At 42.7% G+C, this 21,455-nt stretch overlaps 1 protein-coding gene across 4 annotated transcripts in view; it reads left to right on the forward strand.

The window, feature by feature from the left end:
- LOC134353147 (mastermind-like protein 2) overlaps positions 1 to 21,455 on the forward strand; it is a 490,104-nt gene that overhangs the window by 356,723 nt on the left and 111,926 nt on the right. The window contains exon 1 of one of the 4 annotated variants that reach the window (XM_063061107.1): positions 15,183 to 17,911. The exons of the other annotated variants lie outside the window; for them this stretch is intronic. The gene's annotated coding sequence lies outside the window, so the exon portion shown is untranslated. Of the gene's footprint in view, positions 1 to 15,182; positions 17,912 to 21,455 lie in introns of those variants that run through there. 4 annotated transcript variants of the gene reach the window in all.

Genomic DNA, 21,455 nt, shown 5'->3' on the forward strand with positions numbered 1-21,455 from the left:
GCCATTCGCTGTAGAAGATCCCCACAAATTCACACTGTTAGAAAGTAAGAAAAATGTACACATTGACAAGTGTAACTTCACATATCCCTGAGGCAGCAAGTCTTTCTGTTCGTGACCGTGTCCAAACCCAAAAGACCATAATTCATACAGCAGGAGCAGAATTAGGCCATTCAGCCCATCGAGTCTACTCCACTATTCCATCATGGCTGATTTATTATCCCTCTCAAACCCATTCTTCTGCCTTCTTCCTATAACCTTTGACACCCTTACTAATCAAGAACTTATCAACGTCTGCTTTAAATATACCCAATAACTTGGCCTCCACAGCCATCTGTGGCAATAAATTTTATAGATTCACCATTCTCTGAGTAAAGAAATTCTTTCTCATCTCTGTTGTAGAGGGAAGTCCTTGTATTCTGAGGCTGCACCCTCTTGGTTCCAGACTCCTCCAACTATAGGGAACATCCTCTCCACATCCACTCTAACTAGGCTTTTCAATATTCAATAGGTTTCAATGAGATTCTCCACCCCCCCCCATTCTTCTAAACTCCAGCAAGTACAGTCCCTGAGCCATCAAACACTCTTCATACATTGACTCTTTCCTTCCCAGGATCTTTCTTATGAACCTCCTCTGGAGTTAACTTCCCTGATCAACTTGTTAAAAGAATTAGGTCAGTCACTATGTATAAACACAAGAAATTCTGCAGATGCTGGGAATCCAGAGTAACAGACATAAAATGCTGGAGGAACTCAGCAGGTCAGGCAGCATCTATGGACACGAACAAAGAGTCGACTTTTCAGGCCAAAACCCTTCATCAGGTCTGTGTATTTCGACCTTTCACAGATTTGCCTTTTTTTTGTTAACTGATTAGGAGTTCAACCAGTTAGCAATATCCTTTTGGGGGGGGTGTGGTTAAACATATTACCTGTTCAAATACAGCTGGGAGCAATTTTGGTGAAAGTCCTTCTATTAACCAGATCAAACAGTATGATGAGACATGAAGGGTGATCGAGTGGGGTGGTGTTGGAACTTGCCTGAATTGACCAGGCATTTTCAGTGACTGCTCCTGTCTCTTTCTAGTCCCGAGATCTCAGATATATGCAAAACCACTTGTTTAAATTGAAAATCCACCTGTTCCAGTCTCTGTGTGGAATATTCATGGCTGCCTAATTATGGTTTGGAAGGAAAATTGTCTTAATCTAAATCTGCCCAGCAGAAGTTTTTAATTTATCAACTCATCTGTGGTGGAAAAAAAAACGCTCTCCTTGGATACCAAAATCTAAACTGGCAATTTGGGATTGCACGCACCAGGCTAATAGTCACTTGTTCCATGCCTTTTAGCTAACAGGACCACAGCAGTGAGAGCAGCATAAGGTTCTAATAAATCCAAATTGCCATTCCACATTGTTTGTTTCTCCAGCTGCGAAGAGCCCATTACTGTTGCTTGATATGTCCCGGTGGTATCTCTCTAGTTTCTTCCAATTTTACTGTCACCTGTGGCCCAGAAGGGGGAAGAATCATGTTTAAATGCTGTATCAAATATTTGGCATTGTTTTTGAAACAAGGGCTTATTCATTTCATTCCAACTTATTCATTTCAAAGTTGGGGTATATTGCTGAAATGAAAAATAAAGTACTGAAGCAGAACTATAAATTGTCTTACATCCAACATTACAGTACAGGCCCTTCGGCCCATGATGCTTCCTTTTGGATATTTACCCAGCACCTGGTAGAATACTGCAGCTGCACCTTCCTCCGTTACTAACCCAGAAATCACATTCCCTACCTTAACTACTCAGTGGGTAGAACTTTTTTTTCCCCCTCATGTCATTTTGAACCCACTATCTTCTTAGTTTTTGGAGCTGCATTAACTTTGTGACATTCTTGCACCAGAAGGTGCTCCAGACCTTTTTGTGATGTAAGAATGTCTGATCAATTTAACCTACCCTAAGATCAAGCTAACCCCTCCCTCCTACAGAGCCCTCCATTTATCTCTTTTCCAACAACACTCACAACACGCTGGAGGAACTCAGCAGGTCGGGCGGCATCTGTGGAAAAGATTGGTCAACGTTTCAGGCCGGAACCCTTCGTCAGGACTGTGGAGGGAAGGGGCAGGGGCACTATAAAGAAGGTGGGGGGAAGGGTGGGAAGGAGAAGGCTGGTAGATTCCAGGTGGAAAAACCAGTAAGGGGAAAGATAAAGGGGTGGGGGAGGGGAAGCAGGGAGGTGATAGGCAGGAAAGGTGAAGAAGGAATAGAGGAAAACACAATGGGTAGTAGAAGGAGGCGGAACCGTGAGGGAGGCGATAGGCAGCTGGGGGAGGGTGTTAGGGATAGAGGAAGGGAGGGGGAGGGAATTACTGGAAGCTGGAGAATTCTATGTTCATACCAAGGGGCTGGAGACTACCTAGCTGGTATATGAGGTGTTGCTCCTCCAACCTGAGTTTAGCCTCATCATGGCAGTAGAGGAGGCCATGTATGGATATATCTGAATGGGACTGGGGAGCAGAGTTGAAGTGGGTGGCTACTGGGAGATCCTGTCTGTTGTGGCAGACGGAGCGGAGGTGCTCGACGAAGCGGTCCCCCAATCTGCGTCGGGTTTCCATATGCCTATCTAAGAGTTTCTTAAATGACCCTAATGTATCTGCCTCTACCATCACCCAGGTAGGGCGTTCCACACACTCACCACTCGCTGTGTAAAAAAAAAAGCTCAGTCTTCAGGAGACTATTATTTCAGTACCAGTTGGATTTAAAAAAATACTACCTTGATCTTTTACAAAAATAATAGATCCTCAAAGGCATTAGTTTTGTGTTACATTCTGCAAGCCCTCCTTCCCAGTTAGAAATGGGTACAAAGAGATCAGATGTCAAGGATGAAGATAATCTGCTAAATCTTTTAAGGATCAATTTCTTTGAAGTAATTTGCAAGCAGGTTACGGCCAAGCCTGTGTGAGCCCGGGATGGGTGGAGCTGACTGATCTGCAACTTGATGTAATATCATCGTGAAAATAGTCTACTGTGTCCCAGTTCCCAGTCTCTTGTGAGACTTCAGAGTTCCAGACCCTCTTCCACTTCACAAGTGAAAGTTGAAGTACAACTTATGCCTTTCCTTGCAGAAGAGTAAAGTGTTCACCATCTGGAGAGGGTATTGGGTGACCCTTAGCAATGACTCAACTGCCTCCCATCTAAGTCATCAGTACTCCACCATATAGTATATTTTCTTTTTATCTAGTGATACAGCATGGGAACAGACCCTTCTGCCCAACAAGCCTGTGCTGCCCTATTACACCCATGTGACCTACTAACCCTTATGTCTTTGGAATGTGAGAGGAAGCCAGAGCACCCAGAGGAAAACCAAGCTCAGAACATTGAAACTCCCCTAACAGTCAGCGACGGGAGTTGAACCCGGGTCACTGGCGCTGTAATAGCGTTACGCTGCTGTGCTGCATCATGTCTAGGCACCTTCATTAAATTTATACTTTCAATGTTTAGGGTGCAGGGAAAATAACCCTGTTCCTTGCAATAAACGACTGCTTTGCCTTTCCACCTGATAGAGAAACTCCCAAGATTTGAACACAAGATTCTGCGGATGCTGGAAACCCAGAGTAACACGCAAAAATGCTGCAGAAACTCAGTAGGTCAGGCAGCGCCTATGGGAGGGGAGTAAACAGTTGATGATTCGCCAGGACAGGAAAGGAAGTGGGAAGAAGCCTGAAATAAGGGGAAGGAGTACAAGCTAGAAAGTGATGGTTGAAACCAGGTGAGGGGAAGTAAGAAGCTGAGAGGTGAAAGTTGGAAGGGATAAAGACTGACAAGGAATCTGATAGGAGAGAAGAGTGGACCATGAAAGGCAGGTGAGGAGAAGAGAAGGGGTAAGAGGGAGGCCTGAATGGGGAATGGGAAAAAGAGAGTAGGGGAGGGGTGAGAAATTACCAGAAGGTAGAGAAATAATGTTCATGCCATCAGGTTGGTGGCTAATGAGGCTGAATGTGAAGTGTTGCTCCTTCAACCCGGATGTCTCATCGTGGCAGTAGAGAAGGCCATGAACTGACATATGGGAATGGGAAATGGAAGTAAAGTGGATGTCACCGGGAAAGCCCACCTTTTGTGGTGGACGGAGCACAGGAAATCAATCCAGCATTTTATGTGTGTTTCTCCAGTACCTGAAAGATTTATACCCCTTGCCCTTCTGTTGGGATAACAGGAATCAAATCTGCTGTAGAGCATTCAGGGTTTAAACTGGGCGGCAAAGAATTTTAACAATTTGGTCAAACAGTGAGGGAATAGGCCGAGCACTGGTGGTTCGATTCAGTGATTTTCAACCTGGTTAAAGTGATGTGACTATAAAATGTAATCAAGGCCAGGGATTGTTGTTATCTGACCAATGATGGGGTAAAGTTCATTGACCTAACAAGGGGAAAGTAGGGAAGATTTTTATTTAGAGATGCAGCTCACCAACAGGCCCTTCTAGCTCATGTAACATTTATACCTATGTAACCAATTAACCTACTAACTCGTACATACGTCTTTGGAATGTAGGAGGAAACCCACGTGGTCACAGGGAGAATTTATAAACTCTTTATAGATAGCAGTGGGATTGACCCTGGGTCACTAGCACTGTAATAGCATTACGTTAACCACTGCCCATGATATCCTGGAGGTCGAGACCGTAGTTTGAAGTTGGCATGTCTCGGGGGGTGGGGGTGAGAGGCCCAATGTCTGAGAGTCCGGGCTAGGGATTGGAGATCGTAGGCCCAGAGAAGGGCTGTCTGTGTGTGTGTGGGTGCGAGTGTGGGAAAGGGGCTTGTTTACATTTGTTTTATTTTGTTGTTGTTGCTTGTGTTGTTTTCTGGACATGGTGGGCATGATATCTTTTGGCACCGGAATGTGTAGCGACACTTGCGCGCTGCCCCCAGCACATCCTTAGGTTGTGTTGGTTCTTAAACGCAAAAGGCATTTCACTGTATGCTTCAGCCTACATCTGATAAAAGAGCTGAATCTGATTAGTTGCTGGATGAACTTGAGTACCAACTGCAAGGATAAAAAGATTGAAGTGGGGAAGACAGTTGTATGACTTAATTATGTGTCATACTGTCAGCTCGCTGCATTTCTGCTGCCTCCCTCTACCCTCCTGAGGAGGATGCCTAATGGGATCTTCTCGTGCAGATTGCCGACTGTGTTGACCTACTTTGGTCCTGTCCCCGCAGGCTGTTGCAAGAGTGCATTGTGTGGAAATAAACAATCAAAACAGGCCCGGGCTGTGCTTGTTCTTTATGCCATCTTAAAAATAGAAAGCATGGAAATGTTTCACTGATAAATATTGCATGCAATGAAAATAGCAAGGATATTTTAGCCAGAGCTGCAATATTTTTCCTTGAATTGCTCACATTCTTAACTTGAAAATGGAAAATCTGAGGATTTAGCTACAGTCTTTCCAAAGTATTGCCTCTGTATTTGGAGATTGTGAGTAATTTGTCAATAAGCCTGGTCTGCAAGTACCTCCACCCACTGCTGAATCAGGTTGGACTGAGTTTATGAAATTATCCTTGGATCTTTTATTTTCGAATGTGGAAATCAATCTAGAACAAAGAACCAATTGATTTAGATGATATTAATCTTACACAGTGCAGCATTTTAGCGCTGTAACATATATCCTTTTTCATGCTGGTGACTCAGGTTACAAAATGTTTGGCACTCACTGTGGTTCTTCATGGAGAGACCTTGGTAAAATCATTTGTGCAGCTGGAAGGAGGTCCAGGAGCCTTAGATCCCACACCACCAGGTTCAGGAACAGTTATTACCCTTCAACCATTGGGCTCCTGAACCACCGTGGATAACTTCACTCACCTTAACATTGAACTATGGATTCCACAACCTATGGACTCACTTCCAAGGACTCTGCAACTCTTGGGCGGCAGGGGGTGGGGGGAGGTTGTTGCATTGATGCTTGCGTGGGGAAGAGGGGGCTTTGGGGGTCTAATGCTTTTTTGTCATTCATTCTTTTGAGGTTCTTTTGTTTTTCGTGGAGGTCTGTGAAGACAAGTATTTAGGGTTGTATACTTTCTCTGATAATGGATAGAACCATCTGGATCATTTGAACCATGTTGTCAATATTATTTATATGTCTGCAATTTAATATTTGCACAGTTTGCCTTATTTTGCACATTGGTTGCCTGTCAGTCTTTCTGTGTAGTTTTTCATTGATTTTATTGTATTTCTTTTTTATTTATTTGTGGATGCCAGTAGGAAAATGAATCTCAGGGTAGTATCTAATGACATGTATCCACTTGGATAATAAATTTGTATTTTGAAGGTGCTTTTGCTTATAGCGAAATGTGAATTGGTTTTCAGTCTTGAAGACTGGCTGGGAAGTTGAAATGACCAGTCAGCTCTGATCAGTGGCTTTCTAGTGAGGGGTGGTGTGATGCTGGCAGTAGTCATGGACCTTCCTAATCTTTTATCATTTCAGCCGATTTACATGGTAAACAATTAAAACAGAATTTGCCTTTGGGCTTTGAGTGAGACATTGGTTAATTAGTTCCTGGCAAACCAGGAAGAAAAGTTAACCAAGCCACTTAGTAGTATTTCACGTGTTTGGTTAACTTTTAACTTCAGCCTATTAAAGCCTTTGTAATGCTACTGGTGTCCTTGTTAACGTATTTGTGACCCCTGTATTTCTTAGTTCACCCACAAGCAAATATGTTGAATCCATGTAGTCAGAAAAACTAGCTACTGTCACAAATACAGAGATCTGCTGATGCTGGAAATCCAGAGCAACACACACAAAATGTTGGAGGAACTCAGCAGGTCAGGCAGTATCTATTGAAATGAATAAAGTCGACATTTTGGGGTGAGACCCTTCATCAGGACTAGAAAAGAAAGGGGGAAGAAGGTGGGGGAAGGGGAACAAGGACAAGTTAAAAGGTGACGGGTAAAACCCGGTGGGTGGGAGGTTAATGAAGTAAGAAGCTGGGAGGTGAAGGTGGAAGGGGTAAACGGCTGTAGAAGAAGGAATCTGATAGAAAAGGAGAGTGGACCATGGGAGAAAGGGAAGGAGGAGGGGCACCAGGGAGAGAAGAAGATAGGCAGGTGAGGAAAGAGAGGAGCCAGAGTGGGGAATGGAAGAAGGAAAGGGAGGGGGAAAATTACCAAAATTTGGAGAAATCTATGTTCATACCATCAAGTTGGAGGCCACCCAGACGGAATATGAGGTGTTACTCCTCCGACCTGAGAGAAGCCTCACCGTGGCACTAGAGGAGGCCGTGAACCGACATGTCAGAATGGGAATGGGGACTGGAATGAAAATGGTTGGCGACTAGGAAATTGATCCCTGTTTAGCTGTGGGGCTATCAAGATGAGGACTGCGTTTAGTTAGTTATTTACCTCACAACGTGAGGCGGCACGTTAGCATACTGGTTAGCACAGCGCTTGACAGTACCAACTATCAGGGTTCAAATCCTGCTGCTACCTGTAAGGAGTTTGTACGCTTTCACCACGACCACGTCGGTTTCCTCCCATTTGTCCGAAGACATACCGGTTGGTAGGTTAATTGGTCTCCCGTGATCAGACTCAGATTAAATCGGGGTATTTTATTTTGGGCGGCGTGCCTGGAAGGGCCTGTTCCGCGCTGTGTCGCCAAAGCGGGTTGCACTGTCTGTCGCTGCTTTCTGGTTTAGTCCCAAGGGTTCAGATGGTTAATCCAACCAACCAGCCCCTTAATTATGCCTTGTGCTCTATGGAGAGGTTCAACAGGCATTCTGCCCACACAAAGATAGCGGCAAGTGGACCCAGAGTTAACACACGCACACACTGCACTCTCTGTGCTGGAGGGCCTCAGCAGGCCAGGCAGCATCTATGGAGAGGAATAAAGAGCACGCCGAGACAAGTGGGGCCATAATCGCCTCAGTTTTGCACTAAATACGGCTTGATAGAATGTCAAGTGACCCAATAGCGTGCACCAATTCAAACGTTCTTTCACAAAAAAAAGGTTAATTTCAGTACAGCAGGTGCTCCCCCAAGGAAGGAAATGAAAATATTGTTAGCTCTTAATTTTATAGACTTTGCTGGCTGTGGTATTGATTCAGTGTGTTTGTGCGCGCGCCTTTTGTGTGTGACTAAACCGGTATTCTGTCTTGAAGCTAGCTCGGCACAAACGGTGCTTTCTTTCCAAACTCAAACAAAGCTGAACGCGGTCATTGTTTTTTATCCCGGGTTCTCTTCTCTGTGATGTAGTAGCTGCAATAAAAGTGCCTTTGTTTCCTGCTTCGGCATCGTTCAGTAACCAGCCTATTTTAAATGGCTCGTTTCACCCTCCATTCATTTTCTTTCGCTCCTGGAATGCCGTGGGATCTGCATTTCAGCCCTGGGAGGGAGGGGATATTGTGGATTAAACTGGGACTGTTTATCAATATTATGCCTCGATACTTGGGACCCAGGGCAGTGAACTGCGTTTAGGCTGCCGTTTGAGAGGTTTGGCCACTATTAACTCACTGGGGACCTAGCTGTGGACATTTGTGGCTTATCTCCCAGTTATCTGCACACTTATCTCCTTGCCGTTTGTCGAGCCCCGTAGCATTTCCGATGTTGTACACTTACATTCTTTCGTTGTTGAAGTGCTCCAAGACATGGAACATAGACCACTGGTATACAAAATGATGAGGGTTATAGGTAGGACAAATGTATACAAGTGTGCAGGGGAGGGCTGGATAGGGTGTTCATTTTACTTAAGATTATCTTAAAACATTCTTAACATGTTATTAGCATTATTTTAAATGTTGAAGGGAGTCCCTAGACATTTTGATTATTTGTGAAAGACAAGACCTACAGGAAAGATATCAATAAGATTGAAAGTGTACAGAGACAATTTACAAGGCTGTTTCCAGGATTTGGAATACCAGAGTTATAGAGAAATGATTGAATAGGTTAGGATTTTATTCCCTGAAGTGTAGGAGAATGAGGGAGATTTGACAGAAGTATACAAGATTATGAAGGGTATAGAGAGGGTAAATTCAAGCAGGTTTTTATTCATTGAGTTCGGGTGAGATGAGGACTAGAGGTCATGGGTTAAGGGTGAAAGCTATAAAGATTGAGAGGAACATGAGAGGGGACTTCTTCACTCAAAGGGTAGTGAGTGTGGAATGAGACTGCCAGAAGAAGTGGTGGATGCAGATTTAATTTCAACATTCAAGAGAAGTTTGGATAAATTCATGGATGGGAGGTCAGGGAAGGCTGTGGCCCAGTTGTAGGTCAATGGGACGAGGCAGAATAATAGTTTGGCATGGTCTAGATGGCTGAAGGGTCTGTTTTTGTGCTTTAGTGTTCCATATTTCTATACTATCACAGCTTAGGACCTTGCCTTTTGGCCCACAATGTTGTGCCAACCTTTTAATTTACTCTAAAATCAACCTAACCTATTCCTCCCACATAGCCATCCATTTTTCTGTCAGCCAAGTGTCAACATCTCTTACAAGTCTCTAATGTATCTGGCTCTACTGCCACTTCTAGCATTGCATTCATTCGATACACCAAACTCCCTCTATGTAAAAAAAAACCTAACTCTGACATCTTCACTGTACTTTTTTCCAATTACCTTAAAATTATACTCCCTTGTATTTGCCATTTCTACCCTGGGGAGAAAAGCCTCTGGCTTGTTTTGCTGCTGTCGTCTTTTTGTTTGTTGTGTTCCCTGTTGTTCTGCTGAACATTGTGGGCTTGCTATGTTGGTGTTGGAATCTGCGACAACACTTGCAGGTTGCCCCCAGGACACCCTTCGGTTGTGCAGGTTGTTAACACAAACAACACATTTCACTGTATGTTTCAATGTACTGGTGATAAATAAAAAATGAATCTTGAGTTTGAATGAATATATACATCTATGTTTACATACTCTGCAAGTGTATACATAGCAGAACAAATCTGTTTTCTTTACAAGGGACGTGAAGGGTAAGACTGTCTGTGCTTGTATACAATGCCTTTCACAATTTCAGGATGTCCCAAAACACTTCTGCACAGAGTGCTTTCCGAAATGTAGGTTGTTATTGACAGGAAGAAGACTCTGAAGGGTGCTGACAAGGTGGAAGCATTGTATCAGAATAATAGGGTCATCTATTGAAGATGGAAATGAAAAGGACTATCCCCCTCAGAGGGTTGTGGGTGTTGCAAATTTCTACTGCAGAGCGCTGAGTCCTTGAAGATGTTTAAGGCGGAAATTAGATCAACATGCACAAAATGCTCAGTCATGCTCTGTTCTCGCTGATGCCATCCAGAAGAAGGCACAGGAGGCTCTGGACTCACACAGGAACATTTATTACTCCTCAACCATCAGGCTCTTGAACCAGTGGGGATAACTCCACTCAACTTCACTCACCCCATCACTGAACTGTTCCCACAACCTATAGACTCATTTTCAAGGACTCTTCATCTCATGTTCTCAATATTTAGTGATTATTTATTATTATTATTTCTTTCTTTTTGTTTTTGCACAGTTTGTTATCTTTTGCACACTGGTTCCTTTCTTTCATTGATTCTATTTTGGTTAATGGATTTATAGATTATGCCCACAAAGAGTTGTATATGGTGACATACATGTACTTCGATGCACTGGACAACAAATTTTTTCAAAAGTGTTGCTTCCTCAGAATTTTTTTTGTTTATGATAGACTGCTTGAAGATGAACACAGATATAATTTCAGACTACTTGTATCATGTAGGAATTTGGAAAAACAACAAATTAACTTTTATTGAATGTAATGTGTTTAATTGCATAATGGTGCTGATGCTTTGCAATAGTTCAACGAAGTTAAAAATATTTTGTTAATGATTTTCATTTGTACTCTCTGTCTGAGGCTTCTTGCTTAAGTGTCCAACAATAATTCACCAGCATTGATGGATTCCGGTTGCCCTGGTATCTTTTCTCCATGACCGCAATGTCCTGGTGAAACCTTTCACCATGCTCGTCACTAACAGCACCAAGATTTGCAGGGAAGAAGTCTAAATGGGAATGCAGAAAATGAATTTTTAGTGACATGTTGCATTTCATGGTTTTATATGCTTGAAGCATGCATATAATTTGGGGCTCTGTAGGTGCCGAGAAAAATTTCAACAACTTCCTTGAATGCCTTCCATGTGATTTTCTCCAGTCCCACTAGAAATTCTTCAAATTGCCTGTCATTGATGACCTGTTTGATTTGTGGACCAACAAAAGTGCTTTCCTTAATCTTGGCATCAGTTATTCTGGGAAGCATCTGTCTCAAATATCAAAATCCTTCATAGAAATTTTTGAGCCTGGTGATAGCAAATTCCATCCTTACAGTCCTGAACCCAGTAATTATTACTAAAACCTTTCCTGCCATGCAGCAGCTGCGCTGCCTAAGCGTGCCCAAGCATGCCTGGACAAGATAGGAAACTTTCCAGCTTACACAGTAGGCAACATTTTAATTGACTTGAAATAATAAACATAAGTTTATTTAAAAAATGGTGCGTGATAGGGAAATTTCATGGTGATTTTCATGATCAGTAGCCCAAAATTCATAAGGTACACCTAAAGGTATTCAGGAAGCAAAATCTTTGTTGTATAGTGTAATAAATTTACTTTGAACTTTAAACTCTGAAATGGTAGAGGAGCTCAGTAGATCGGGTAGCATCTATGGAGGGGAATAAACAGTCGACACTTCAGGCTGAAACTATTCATCAATAGTGATTGTGATTCTTGGACTGACTATAGAGCTAAGTAGGTTCTTGGACCATAGTGCTGTGCCGACTGCATTTGGGGATTGGATGCAGAATCACAATCATTTCATTCTCCTTTACATTCATGTACTGAAGAATGGCAATAGGCTATCTTGAATAATGTATCCACTATGATTTTATTGAGTGGCTGGGTCAAGTTCAAGAGACTAGATTGGCTACACCCATTCCTTGGCAGCACACACACAATGCTGGAGGAACTCAGCAGGTCAGGCCACATCCGTGGGAATAAACAAACAGTCGACGTTTCGGGTTGAGACCCTTCCATTCCTAGTTCTTATTTATACACAACAGAGCCCCACAAAATTAAATGTGATAATGGCCACGTAATCTGTTCAGAGGGCCATAGAAGATGTCCTTAAAATAATGGCATGGCAGGTTTATATCCAGTTAAGAGTGTGGCCACACCGTGGGCCAGAGACTTAGAGTTATAATTTTCTACAGCTACAAGGATTCAGTGCTTCTTGGTATTTCACTGGTGTGTCAGTTCCAGATTTTATACTTAAAAGCTTGGATTGGAACTTGAACCTATAACCTCCTGACTTAAAAAGTGAGGGTACTACCACTGAGAAATCAAGATCTGTTGTAATTTCCTTCTGAGTTTAAGTGATACGGACCATGAGCTCTAACCCTGTGGGTCTAGGTAACAAAAACTCAGAGCACCTAATCTTATTAATTTATCAAGAAGAACAAATTGGATCTTACAGCAACACAACTTTTTTTCTCTCTCTTTTTCCTCCTTTTTACTTGTATCCTATATTGTCAAATTATTTTTACCCTGTACTTGGTAGTTCATATTCACATGGTAGGTGTAAAATTCCAAGAAATATTGCTTAAAAATAGCACATAGCTTCCTTTAAAATAAATGTTGCTTTATAAGTTGAGCTGCTCAGGTAACGTGATTGAGGAAATGAATTTAACTTTGATCTATGTTCCAATTACAATCCCATATGAATTTTTACTTTACAATTTGAAAATTCTAAAGAAGTTGTTGTTGGTGAAGATGTATAAAACCCCATTTGTCGCCTAATTCAAATTTTCTGGTTACCATTTCCTTCCACTAAATCACTGCTCTGCTGTGTCACTTCTGTTGTTTAATTTAAATTATTGGCTAATCACTACAAACATAACTTGAAATTATTGTGAACAAATTACAATATAGACCTCTCTTTATGCAAAACAACATAGAAACCACTGTTATCATGTCATCAAGAGAATTATTACATGTGGCAGGCTTCGCTGTTTTTGTTCTGTGTCTAGATGTCAGTGTTTGAATACCCCTCAGTGAATAAATCCTTTCTAAGTGCTAACATTTCAGTATGTAACTTGCCTAGCAGATTCTTATTAGCATTACCATGGCTGATGTTTTATCTCATTCTAGATTGAAGGTCATGGCAATGTACTCCAGGAAAATGTAATTGTTGTAATACCAGTACCCTGGATGATGCAGTATGAACTACATGGAAAAATAACCGGGGCCATGTGAACAGTTAAATAAATCTGGCTTTTTATACTTTTGGATAGAATACGTAAAAAAGTTTCTGACCTGATCTCATCCATTACTCTGTCTGTTTTACTTCCAACAGTTTCTGCTGTTCTTCTGTTTCTTTTGTTTCCTTGACTGTCTCTCTCTCTGTCTATTTCTTTCTCTCTTACTATCTTTTTACCTGTCTGTCTTTGTGTTTGTTTATCTGTGTGTGTGCGTCTCTCTCTGACCCTGTCTGTTTCTCTCTCTCCTCTCTGTGCCCTCCCTCTCTCTGCCCTCTCTCTCTCCTCCCTCTCTTCTTCTCTCTCTCCTCTTCTCTGTTTCCCACACTGCATAATTATCCTTCAGTATCCCTGCAATTCGTCATCTCCTGTTAAGTTACAAAGGCGCACTGGTGAATGCTTAACTTGGATTACAGGAGGCCACTTTCTGGACAGCATCTCCATGTGTTCACTGCCAAACCATTTAAATTCTTGTACCATAACATGGACAAGTGTATATGAAAAAACAAGTGTTTGTATGGTACGACTGTTGGCATTGAAGAACAAAATTTCACAGTATAAATGATTGCCTGCGTAAAAATACTTTAAATATTTTCCTAGTCTTACAATGTCACAAGCTAAATGTTTTGTCCCATTACATAACGTGCTATTTTAGCTTGAATTTCACCGATACCCGAATTCACTTGGTGGCTGCTTTCATCATCAGTCCTCACATTTGACAGAGTGTGTAGCTGGCCTGAATTTCAACCCATTGAAATACAAAAAAAAACAACACACACAAAATGCTGGGGGAACTCAGCAGGTCAGGCAACACCTATGGAGAGGAATAAATTGTCGCTGTTTTGGGCTGAGACCTCTTATCCCACACTGATGAGGAGTCCCAGCCCAAAGTATTGACTGTTTATTCCTCTCTGTAGACACTGCCCGACTTGCTGAGTTCCTCCAGCATGTTGTGTGTGTGTGTGTGTGTGTTACTCTGGATTTCCAGCTTCTGTTTATGAAACACAAAATTTATGGGCAGCAAGACACCACTGAGCCTTTTATCACAATGGGTCTCTGAGAGAGATGGAAATGGCAAAACAAAGATTAAGGTCCAAAAGTTTGAAACCTTTTTTATTCTTTTCTGCCGAAATAGACAGTTTATTTGTTAAGACTCTCTAATGAAATAAAGTCATGGAGTGGCAGGAAGGGATAATCGCTACATTAGCACCCAGATCATGAGGTGCAAATCATTTCCCTCAGTATTTCCTTCCTCTTTTGACAAGCAGGCTCCAAACACTTTGTCATCCTATGGCTATACTGATCCCTGCCCATCTCAGTTTTACCTTCCAGCCTCAAAGTGTTAAAAACAAGCACCAGGCGACGTTTATTACTGAAGTCCCGCTACTAACCCAGTAGTCCAACTGAATGGTCTGACACTTGAAGCTTAAAGTAATTAAGTGCTAACGGAACTCATTCAAGGCACACACACACACACACACAAAACCTGGCTAACACACACAAAACGCTGGAGGAACCCAGCAGGTCAGGTAGCATCTATTGAAAAGGAACGTGTCGATGTTTCGGGCAGATTCCCTTCATCAGAATCCATCATGAGTCCTGATGAAGGGTCTCGGCTTAAAACGTCGACACTATTCCTTTCCATAGATGCTGCCTGACCTGCTGAGTTCCTCCAGTATTTTGTGTGTGTTGCTCTGGATTTGCAGCGTCCACAGAAACTCTTGTGTTTATAAACCAATGTGCCCTCAGTGTTAGTGAGGGCCAGTTCAAAAGGCAGTTTAATCCAGAATGGAGGCAGAATGTGTGGCAACCCTTGCAGGCTGCTCCCAGCACACCCTCGGGTGTGTTGATTGCAAATGATGGCATTTCACTGTGTGTTTCAATGTACATGTGATAATAGTCTGGAATCTTGATCAACCCCACTTGTAAAGATATAAAATTAGTTCCTTTGAGATCTGCTGAATGATTTCATTGGGTTCCAGCACTGGAGCTAGAGACCAAAGTCTGGGCAAAACTGCTTCTAAGACTCGGGAGATAATAGACCTGAGGTGGGTTGTACACGGTTTGCCTTTTTCCAGCAGTGTGATGTAACCAGTGAACAGAGCACCACTTTGAAGGCATTGTATAAGTCCATCAGCCCTAATGTGGCATAGGCGGCCAACAGCAGCTCATTGGGCCGACATTTCAAGGCAAAGATCGATCCTCTCCCTGCAATGAGGTCTTAGGAGCTTCTGTTGGCATTTCTGTAGCTCTGCGTTTTCACAGAATGGGGTTATTAGCCCCATGTCGACCCCTCCTCCTTTCACAGCTGGCTTGGGGCCATCCATGGTGGAGTTGTCTGGAGGGCATGGTGCAGGCAAATCCTTCTGTTAAAGCTATACTGAAGCATGCTTTGGCTGTTCCTAACATCCCATAAGTCTTGGATATCAAAAGCTGTTTTGATGTTTCTGAAATGCTGAAATTTCAGACTACATGTCTGATTTCATGAAAATCAACAACAACAAAAAAAGAAAATACAGAAAATGCTGGAAGCAGCTGACCAGGTGGCATCTGTGGAAAGAGAAACAGTTAAAGTCCAGGTCCTCCTTCACAACGGACCCTTCGCTATTTCTGGCCCGAATGCATTGACCCATTCTATTTATTTATTTTTTTATGCAGAGATAGTGGTGCGATCACTCGAGTGGAATATGGTATTCTCCTAAGGGGTCACGTATTGGTGGGTCCTGTGGTGGCTGTAGAGGCCTGACTGGGATCCGCATATTCTGGTGCAGTGTGGTTAGTGTTTGGGTCTTTTGATTGTTCAGTCCCTCCTTTCGCAGCTTCCAGTTGTTCTCTGCGGCACAACAGAGGTTGCTGTCATGTCGCGTGGCTTCCTCTTGAACAGATTTCCTCCAGGTGTGTGTATTGAGTGTAATGTAAGGTTATAGACCCTCCAGAGCCCACACCACCCAGTTACACCCATGTGACCAATTAAGCTGCTAGCCCGTACATCTTTGGAATGTAGGAGGAAACCAGAAAGCCCCCATAGTCATGGGGAGAGTATAAAACTCCTTGCTGACAGCGGCGGAGTTGGTGCTGTAATAGCTTTATGCTCCCCTGCCACCCGGACTCTGTATCTCTTTCCACAGACGCTGACTGACCTGCTGTTTCCAGAATTCTCTGTTTTTATTCCAGCTAAGTTGATAGGGTTGTTAGGAAAGCTTATGGTGTGTTGGCCTTTATTAGTCAGGGAACTGAGTTCAAGAGCCGTAAGGTAATGCTGCAGCTTTATAAAGCTGTGGTTAGGCCACACTTGGAGTATTGTGTTCAGTTCTGATCGCCTCATTGTAGGAAGGATATGGAAGCTTTAGAGAGGGTGCAGAGGAGATTTATCAGGATGATGTCTGGATTAGAGAGCATGCCTTTTAAAGAAAGGTTGAGTGAGCTAAGGCTCTTTGGAGTGAAGGAAAATGAGAGGTGTTCAAGGTAAGGGGCATAGATCAGAGGGTTGCAGGCCTAGAGAATGTTACAAAAATAAGTTGGGGGTAAGGAATACTGTGGTGGTAAGACCACTGTAGGATTTAGTACAGCAGCAAACATCTAAAGCTTAAGAGATCGAGGGGGGATAGGGTGGAGGTGTTGGACGCTGCTGTAGTCAGAAAGCACTGGGGAGATCTGGCCCCCACTACCCAGCCAAGATGTGGTAGAGAAAATTGCCCAACATATCTGAAAATTTTCAACTTTGGGGAAGAAAATGAAGACCTCATAATGAAAACCCGAAAAATCACCCTCTTCAACTCATCAGTTCAGATCAGCAGACCTTGCATGAACACGTGTTCTGGAACAGCAGAATTTGCCAAAAAAAAGGGTGGGAATTCTCAGCAGCCAGTAGCGTTTATACTTCCAAAAAGGCCAGCTTCGTAAGTTGGCTGTGTGAAAACCTGAAATTGGGCGGGGTGATTGTGTGGGTTGGTTATTAAGCACTAATTTATTTAGGAATCTTATTTGGAGGAGACTTGGCTACAATTCAAAGTTCAAAGTAAATTTATTATCAAAGTGCGTACAGTGTATAGTATACCATGTACTACCCTGAGATTCAATTTCTTGCAGGCATTCACAGTAGAACAAAGAAATATAATAGAATCAATGAAAAACACATGAACAAAAATTGACAAACAACCAATGTGCAAAAGAAGAGAAACTGAGCAAATACAGTAATACTGACAAAATGAGTTGTAGAGTCCTTGAAACTGAGTCCATAGGTTGTGTTCAAGGTTCAAAGTACATTTATTATCAAAGTACGTTTGCAGTATACAAGCCTGACATTTGTCTTTCCACAGACAGCCACGAAACAAAGAAACACCATGGAACACATTCAAAGAAACCATCAAACATCCTATGCGCCAAAAAAAAAGAACGAATCGCGTAAACCGCAAAAAGAACAAGCGAATAACACACAGAATACTAAACATCAAACTGCAGAGTCCTAGAAGCAGTCTAGTTCAGTTCAGTCCAATTTAGCACTATATCGCTCGTTGACAGCAGCTACAGAGCCAGTCCGCCCCGAACAAAATCGCGCAAAATAGCAATAAAGAAGGAGTAATCAGAAACCAGAAACACATCTAACATGAACTGCAGCATCCTCTAAAGACGAGTCCAGTCCATAATCCGCACCAATTTGTGATCAGTTCAGCGCTGAGGTGAGTGAAGTTAACCATGCTGGTTCAGGAGCCTCATGGTTGAAGGTAATAATTGTTAGTGAACCTGATAATGGGGGACCTAAGGCTTCCACACACCAGGTAATGTGGTAATATGGGCCTTTGTATTTGAATCTTTAAAGGTCAATGAGAGTACTATAACAGGGAGATGAAGTCAGCCCACCAGCATAATAATTCTCACTTTCAATTGTGTCTATAGCTGCATCTTGTGTCTAAGGGAATGGGTGAATAAACAAGGAAAACATCTTCCAAAACGCTGTGAGGCACTGTCATTTTACCTGCCATCAAAGGAAATAATAGATGGGAATTAATACAATACCTTTCAAGCATTCAGAATGTTCCAGAGCATGTTATATTGTTGAAGTGCTTCTGAAATGTTGCTACTGTTGTTCTGAAGGAAATGTGGTAGATAATTTACCCAGAGCGAGGTCTCACAAGCAACAGTATGGTAATGACTAGAGATTTTTTTTAAGTAACATAAATGAGTGATAAAACGTTGGCCAAGATATCAGGGAGAATTCCCCGCTGCCTCTTCAGTGTGATGCCATGGAATCTAAGAGGGCAGATGTGGCCTCTGGTTCTCTTTAAAGTCTCACCCAAGAGAACAAAATAAAACTCTGCAGATGATTTAATCTTCTTGGCCTGACATGTGCCCACCTATTCTGTTTCAGTCCTCCTGATTTTTCTTTTGTCACTCCCTTCTAATTCGATAATCTTACTGTTGTAATTAATAGTTGCAGACTCCAAGATCAAAGACGGTGAAATGCTCTGTAGGTTCACGTAAAAACGGATCTGGTCCAATTGGCTCCTCCTGCCCGATCTGGCACTTAATGTTATCTTCCAAATGCTCATATTGACTGCATGATCTCTAATTTCCTCAACCAACACCAATCAATTAATCTGAATACTGTACTGAGCTTTTCAAGCTGCCTCGCTTTATCTATTTATTGAGGTACTGTACTGTACAGTTCAGAACAGGCTCTTCCAGCACTTTGAACTGCGTCACCCAGCAACCCCTGATTTAACAGTACCCTAATCATGGGACAATATACAATGACCAATTAACCTACCCACCAGTACGTCTTTAGACTGTGGGAGGAAACCAGAGTACCTGGAGGAAACCCAAGGAGAGCATACAAACTTACAGACAGTGACGGGAATTGAACCCGGGTCGCTGGTACTGTAAAGCGTGGTGCTAACCATTGACTCTACTATGCCACATTCTTTTGAGGAGAAAGTATTCCGTTGTTATCTTCAGCCACTCCCAGCAGTTCATTGTTTATTTATTTAGAGGTACAGCATGGTAACAGACCCAATGAGCCTACAATACCCAGTTACAACTATGTGACTCATTAACCTACTAACCCGTATGTCTAAGGAATGTGGGAGGAAACCAGAGCACCGGGAGGAAACCCTCATGGTCACGGAGAAAATGCACATAGACAGCCGTAGGATTTGACCCACTTTGCTCATGCTGTAAAGTGTTACGCTAACCGCTACATTACATAGATGACAGAAAAATGAAGATGCTGCCTGGCCTGCTAAGTTCCTCCAGTATTTTGTGTGTGTTGCTATTTTATTTTTGGTGATTTAGAGATATAGCACAGTAACAGGCCCTTCCACACAGTGAGCCTGTGCATCCAACTACACCCATTTGACCAATTAACCAACTAACCCGTACGTCTTTGGAATGCGGGAGGAAACCAGAGTACCCGGAGGAAACCCGCATGATCAAGGAGAGAATGTGCCTACACCCTAAAGGCAGTAACAGAATGAAATCTGGGTTGCTGATGTTAACCACCACATTCAGAGATGTGAATTGGATAGTTTTTGTCAATTCAGGAAGCCTCTAACAAGCATTCTGATTAAAATAGTCAGAAATGTACTCAGCAGCCACTTTATTAGGTACACCTGTACACCTCATTAATGCAGGTAACAAATCAGCCAATCATGTGGCAGGAACTCGATGCTTAAAAGCATGCAGGCCAGTCAAGAGGTTCAGTTGTTGTTCAGTCCAATCATCAGAATGGGGAAAAAGTGTGGTCTAAGTGACTTTGACCCTGGAATGATTGTTGGTGCCAAACAAGATGGTCGGAGTATCTCAGAAACTGCTGATCTCCTGGGATTTTCATGCACAGCAGTCTCTAGAGTTTACAGAGAATGGTGCAAAAAAACCAAAAAAACGTCCAGTGAGCGACAGCTCTGTGGGCGAAAATGCCTTGTTAAGGAGAAAGGTCAGAGGAGAATGGCACAGACAGGTTCAAACTGACGGGAAGGCGACAGTAACTCAAATAACCTCGCTTTATAAGAGAAGAGCATCTCTGAATGCACAACATGTTGAACCTGGAAGTGGGTGGGCTACAGCAGCAGAAGACCATGAACAAACACTCAGTACCTAATAAAGTGGCCACAGTGTGTACCTATTGGAAGTTCCTGCTGGAACGACAGGCTTCCAATGGCCATTTCTACCTCCTCTTCACTCCCTAGGTGTTATGGACAAGGAGTCTGTTGACTGTCCTTTTCAACAGGGACCAGTGGATAGTGACATTTCCTGCCTTTCGCAAAAATCAGTGTTGTTGACTCCATTTTACCTCTGAACATACAGCTTCCAGTAATTTGGCAGGTGTACATCATTACAAATGTCTCAGTGTAAGTTGTATTCACAGCATTTTTCAAAGCTTTGAACACATATATTACTGTGCAAAAGTCTTGGGCACATATACAGTATATAACTAGGGTGCCTAAGGCTTGTGCACAGTAAAACGTAGATCGGAGAGCAAATTCGTAAATCTGGTCGGAGCAAAGGATGTCGGGAATGGTGAGGGTGGAGCGCCACAAGAGGGGTGTGGGACAGGTGGCAGAGAAGTAGTGCCAGGGGCAGGGGGTTGCACGGGTGCAGACACACCCAGCCCCAAGACACCAGGCAAGGTCATTTGATTCCAAACAATTGATCATTACAAAATGTTTCTCTGGTGCTTCCCGCTCCCTCCCCTCTCCTTTTCCCCTTTTTCCAAACAAGATTCCCCTCTCCTTGCCCCCCTTCCCACTCTCAGTCCACAATAGAGACCCATATCAGAATCAGGTTTATCATCATTCACATATGTCGTGAATTTTGTTTTTTTTTCGTGGCAGTAATACAGTGCAATACATAAAATTACTACAGTGCTGTGCAAAAGTTTTAAGCACCCTGGGGAGATAGATAGAGATACGTAGATAGAGAGAGAGAGAAAGGGGGGGGGGATATATATGTATGTGCCAAAGACTTTTGCATGTGGTACATGATCAGGACATTCTTCAGTAAGGAATCCAATGCTGGATGAGCAGGTGGTGAGTTCAAATCCCACTCCAGGGACTTGAGCACATAAGCCAGCCTCCAAAATCAGTGTCATATTAGGATTAGGATTAGTATTGTTTATTCTTGTCACATGTACCAAGATACAGTGAAAAGTTTGCCTTGTAACTGTTCATACAGATCATATCATTACACAGTGCATTGAGCTATATAGGTAAACTAATGCAGAACAAA

Source organism: Mobula hypostoma, chromosome 10 (genome assembly GCF_963921235.1).
Source record: "Mobula hypostoma chromosome 10, sMobHyp1.1, whole genome shotgun sequence".
In the NCBI taxonomy this organism is placed as follows: Eukaryota; Metazoa; Chordata; class Chondrichthyes; order Myliobatiformes; family Myliobatidae; genus Mobula; species Mobula hypostoma.